Below are 5,800 nucleotides of genomic sequence, written 5' to 3'. Positions count from 1 at the left end.
TACCAGTAGAACTGTTGCATCATTATATTGCACATCTGAAACTAATACAACACTTGTAAGTTAATTGTCAATTGTAAATTTGAGTACTTGGTTTAGCTTAAGTCCTGAACAAGCTGCTGTAAGTCATTGGTACATTAGGGATTGTCTGTTTTGATGACAGGCATTCCCTTGCTTTGTACTAGCTATTCTTAATATGTAGCATAGCTGAAATATTACTAAATGATTAATTACTGGGCCTTAAATATAGACAGGTGAAGTAAACATTCTAATTCTGCTAGAAAGTATTTTTTCTTTTACAAAATTATCTTTTTCCATCTAACCGATGTCTTTAATTCTATGGTTAGAAATAGGTTAGGGATTAAGACTGTTAAGTACTTACTTACTATTAAGTAAACAGTACTTACTATTAAGTAAACAGAAGAGCTATTACAGTATATTAAAAATAGATTCATGTATCACGGTAAACTGATTTACTGAAATTCAGGGAAAATGAATTTGTCAAATCTTTTTCTGAAATTAGACTTTGACAGGGAAGGTTAGGGTTATTTTCAGAATGGTAAATGCTGAGGAACTCCTAACAACCATAGGTGAGAACATCCAAGGTGAGAACATCCATTTTTCCTAACCTGTAGTGTCCCCCCCTCAACAGGGCTTCCTATAAACACTCTTTCCTTCCATTTAAAAAGTTGATTCTAAAAAGTCTCCAGAGCTGTGTTTACATTATTAGAACTCTCATACTATCAAATCTTCCCAAATAGCAGCAGTTTTCTCACCTAAGAAACTTTTTAGGTTTCATTAACATCACTAAGACAGTACAGAACTACCATTCATTCAATAAACAGTACAGACTACCATTCATTCAGTAAACACCTGAGGATGATAAGATACTTATGTAGTCCCCCTGCCTGGCATGGGAAGACTGGGAAAGACACAGCCATTAGCAATGTATCACTGTCTTTATGGGTTCCATATCTAGTCTTCTTTGAAATCATCATATTTGACCCTTTAATGTTTTGTTTAGTTTTATTTGCTTTGCTTTTGAATGTGCATCATTTTAAATTAGACTTTTTGTGGCTGAATGCAAAGGTTTTTCGAGGATTTGTTGAGTTTTCTTGTTGACCATCAAATCAACAAGCAAAGAAATGTGATTTTAAGGAACATACTTTGAGATTTCATTGAAATTTGATATTCATTTATACAAATTTAACTTCACAATGAGTTATCCTATGTATATTATCTGTGAAAAAGTTTAGAAAGACCTGAAAAATTTTCTTGCCTTTTGACTGGGCTTAACCTTCTCTGGGAAGAAGCCACAGCCTTAGAGTCTTCATTTGTGTTGCTAGATAGGCTGGATACAAGGGTCACCCAGAAGTCCTCTTGCCAAGTTTCCTGGTTTAGAACTTATTTGACAAAAGTGATTCCCATTTTTGGAAATAATTCACAACCATGCTGTATTTTTTATTTTTGCAAATGTCAAAAATCACAGAATTGAGAAGGAAGAATACATTTGAAGCCTGCTTGATTGTTGAGAAAATTAAAGTTCAGGTAATTGTAGAACCAGAACCATCTACTGGGCCCAGAACTAAAAAACCTTGCCACAGCTTTAATGGAAAGGGGTGCATGTGCCCCTTCAAATCACTATGTTGTATCCTTTGGGTAAATATCTAGGAGTGCAATATCTATCTGGGTAAATATCTAGTAGTTATAGGGTAGCTCTATTTGCAACTTTTTGAGGAACCTCCATGCTGTTTTCCAGAGTGGCTGCACCAGCTTGCATTCCCACCAATAGTGTGGGAGGGTTCCCCTTTCTCTACATCCTTGCCAACATCTGTTGTTTCTTGACTTGTTAATTTTAGCCCTTCTCACCAGTGTGAAGTGGTATCTCACTGTGGTCTTGTTTGTAATTCCCTGATGCTGAGTGATGTGGAGCATGTGTCATGTGTCTGCTACCATTTGTATGTCTCCTTTGGAGAAATGTCTGTTCATGTCTTCTGTCCATTTCTTGACTGGGTTTTTGTTGTTTGGGTATTGATTTTGTTAAGTTCTTTATAGATTTTAGATACTAGCCCTTTATCTGATAAGGCATTTGCAAATACATTCTCCTGTTCCATAGGTTACCTTTTAGGTTTTTTTTTTACTATTTCTTTTGCTGTGCAAAAGCTTTTTATCTTGATGAAGTCCCAATAGTTCATTTTTGCCTTTTTGTTTCCCTTGTCTCTGGAGACATGTCCAGCAAAAAGTTGCTATGACCAAGGTCAAAGAGATTGTTGCCTATGTTCTCCTCTAGGATTTTGATGGATTCCTGTCTTACATTTAGGTCTTGAATCCATTTGTGTATGGTATAGGAGAGTGGTCCACTTTCATTCTTCTGCGTATGGCTGTCCAGTTTTTCCAACACCATTTGTTAAGGACAATCTCTTCAACAAAGAAAGTTTTAAGTCAAGACCTCACTAATTCCTACAGTATTAGTAATGCATCTCAGTTTTCAAAACTAACTTATTTTTTAAAAGCTTAAACTTAACTAAAAGATTTATAGTGAAAATAAACTAAAATGAACAAACATGAGAAATGTTCCTCTTTGAATTAGGGATCTAGGACCTTGAGTTTTCTAAAAAAAAAAGCATATCTTCCCAATGTATTCATGGTGATGTGGCATAAAAGATCCATTTAATTTATTTAAAACTACTTTAAATCAGATAACATCACTCTGAAGTACACTACCAACATGTTAATCGAGAAAAGCTGAAAATAGTTTTAGTTTACTCAGTATCATATGCTAGAAGAACGTTTGCATGGGAAAACACCGAAGAGCTAATTTTTAAGTAAGATTTCACAAACTTATGGTGCAAAATGGGTCCCACAGCTTCTTCCTCTAGAGTAATAATTACTTTTCACTGCTTGTTGGCTGCTTGTGAAAATTTGATTGTAATAATTCAAATGCTCCTATAAAACTATTCATATCCACCCATGCTGTTCTGATTACCACAGCCAGCCCCATAACAGCAACTCACAAACTACCCCTCCAGGCCTCTGTAAGTGGACTGGGCTGACACCCCCATGCCTTGCATCATCTGACTGCTGTATTCCCCATTGCTGGCCCCAGTTGTGGAATTCAGGAAAAGGTCAACATATCTGTGTTGCATGTTGGCCCAGTCTTTGGATATAGCTGCCACGCACAGCTTCTTTGAGAGTGGCAAACTCAACATCAGCTTTACCTTTCATTATTCCAACAGGGCTAATCTCAATATAGACCCTCACAGGGTTGAATGGAGAGAAGAAGTTGTAAATGTTGTTCTCTGTGACTTTTTGTGGCAGCCCTCTCATGTGGACACGGTGTCCAGTAGTACTCTGTACAGAGAAGCCGCTGTCTCCATTGTCTGTGGTCATACATGTCCACGAGATAGTAACTGAGGTCTTTTCCAAATAGATGGGTGGTGAAGCCGTATCACTGAGGCTGCTGTACTCCTCAGCCCCCATAGCCTGCACTATAAGCACCCTACCTCATCCTCTCTAGGCCCACTTGTTTGACAGTGCCAGTATACCTCCTGGCTGTGCCAGAGTGGTCATAAAGCCCAGCCGCTGTACAGACATGAACTTCGGAGGGTGATCTGAGAATGACTTAACTCCTTCCTGACTGCTCTTGAACTCTTCAGTATACCTATGCCCTTTTCTCTCCTTCTTCTTCCCTAGGGTCTTCTCACATAATTCCTTTGAGGCAACCTGCACAAAGGCTTCCCCTGTAATCTTGTCCGTGGGATCCACAGGCAATGTGATCCTCTTTGGCACAATTTCCAACCCCAAGAAAGACTGAAGAATTTCTTCCTTGGTGCATCCAGTTAGGAGTCCTTGAAGTCATACAAAGCCAACATTGGCTGTGTGGGCACTGTTTTGACCTCTGTGCTTCAACACCCAGTCCATCTTCGTTCTGTGGGACTTGAACACCTCAGTGTACTGGTATCCCATACTTTCCTGGTCTTTTTTAAGGGCCATTTTTAACATCACCTTCTGATTCGAGTTCAACAAAAGCCTTACCACTCCGCCTGGCTTCTCTAGTACCAGTGAAATGAATGCCTGCGGTCCCATCATGAATTGTATAATCAGAAAGGAAATTCTGCACATCCTTAATAGAGCAGGACCAGGGCATGCCATGGAGCTTGACCACAAAATTTATACCTCCCTGGGGACCCAGCGTCATCGACACTTAGGAGGACAGATGTCAAACAAGCTAGGGTGCAGCGTTTTGTGGCTTAAGGAACAACCCAGGGAATAGGGGAGGGAGATGTGTACGGTTGGAAACACTCCTAATAGGTAATGAATTGTACACTGAGGGAAGAAGGACTGATTTCTATTTTCATCAAACAAGCACAGTTTATAGCCAAAGGAGCCCCAATTCCATCTGACACTTAAAAACAGTGGGTTCTGGGGGAAATCCAGGTGCATTCTTTTTGTTATTAACCTCCAGCTCCAAGTCTCAAAGCTCCCACTCTTCTTCACATCCAGCACCTCCGTTGTCCCTCTAAGTACCTTCTTCTCCAGAAAGACATGGAGCAGTCCAAGATAATTTAATTGACTTGAAGGGGAAGTTTTCCCAACATGGATAAATGTTTAAACCAATGTTTGCATGCCATTTTTTTTCAACTTCCATCAAATTAAGTTTGTAATCTCAACTTTAAATTGATCCTGCTGCTGTTCAAAATGTCTTTATGGCAGTAGACTAAAGTACCAGGCTGATTTGGGGGGAAAATAATTTTATCTGTAATGGAGAATGTGTAGCATCTTCTTCCAACATCTTTCATCCTGTCTTCACAGCCTGAATCATTCATCTCACAAATATGTTGAGTACCTAACATTTGCTGCCTGGAAATTTATGCTTTTCTTAACATATAAAGATGACAGACAGTCATTAGTCTATCATCAAGATCTAAAATTTATTTTCTTCTAGCTCGATGGTAAGCTCACTTAGTGTTGTTTTCAAGATGCCAATTTGAGGCCATGGAAGAGAAAAAAGAGAGATCCATACAGCCCAATCTGACCCTTGACTCATCATGATCCAACCAATGAGTTTTCATGCAAAAAACACAGCCCTTTTATGCAGTGCCTTTAACGGTGGTTTATCGGTAGAGATTAAATTATGGAACCACTAGCTGCATTACCAAATTTAGTCAAAGCATTTGCAATGAACTTTCTTTCTGATTCAGCAGTACTGAATTTTATTTTGTTTTTCCCAATTAAACAAAATGTCTCAACCATGACTAGAAAAGGAGGGAGGGGGGAAATCAACCACTGACCTTTTCCAATATCTGGACAAACCTCATCTTTTCAGATTATATACTGTATGTGTGTATGTGTATGTGTGTGTGTGTGTATACATATATGTATATATGTATGTGTGTGTGTGTGTGTGTGTGTATATTTATATATATATTCTGTGTAAGTAGTGTGTGTATATATTAATGCCTGAGGACTTGGAGGAGGCAATGACAGAAAAGAAGGCATTGATTTCAAGAGTGGTCAACAGTGCTCTCCCTGCTTATCCTGTATTGAGGTCTGGTTCCTGGCACTTCCCTCAACTATCACAAATTCTGATGTCTCAGGTTCTGACTTTACTTCAGAACTTTTACATTTATTGTGTTGAAAATCTGCTTCCCTTACCATCTTCTTTCAAACTGGTTCTAATTCCTATGTTGCAGCTTGACAATCAAGACAGCAGGTAGAATAAAAAAGAGTTACACTTTTGAAGCTCTGCTGCTTAACTGGGCTTTGCAGAAGCCGGGTTGGTGGGGTATTCTCTAGACATCAC

At 38.8% G+C, this 5,800-nt stretch overlaps 1 pseudogene; it reads right to left on the bottom strand.

Moving 5' to 3' along the window:
• Nucleotides 1-2,951: 2,951 nt before the first annotated feature.
• On the bottom strand, nucleotides 2,952-4,195 carry LOC111156966 (annotated as a pseudogene).
• Between the last annotated feature and the right edge of the window lie 1,605 nt (nucleotides 4,196-5,800).

Source organism: Enhydra lutris, unplaced genomic scaffold (assembly GCF_002288905.1).
Source record: "Enhydra lutris kenyoni isolate GAN:26980312 unplaced genomic scaffold, ASM228890v2 scaffoldscaffold50, whole genome shotgun sequence".
In the NCBI taxonomy this organism is placed as follows: domain Eukaryota; kingdom Metazoa; phylum Chordata; class Mammalia; order Carnivora; family Mustelidae; genus Enhydra; species Enhydra lutris.
The sequence above is the reverse complement of the archived record's forward strand: the minus strand, read 5'-3'. Positions and strand labels throughout refer to the sequence as shown.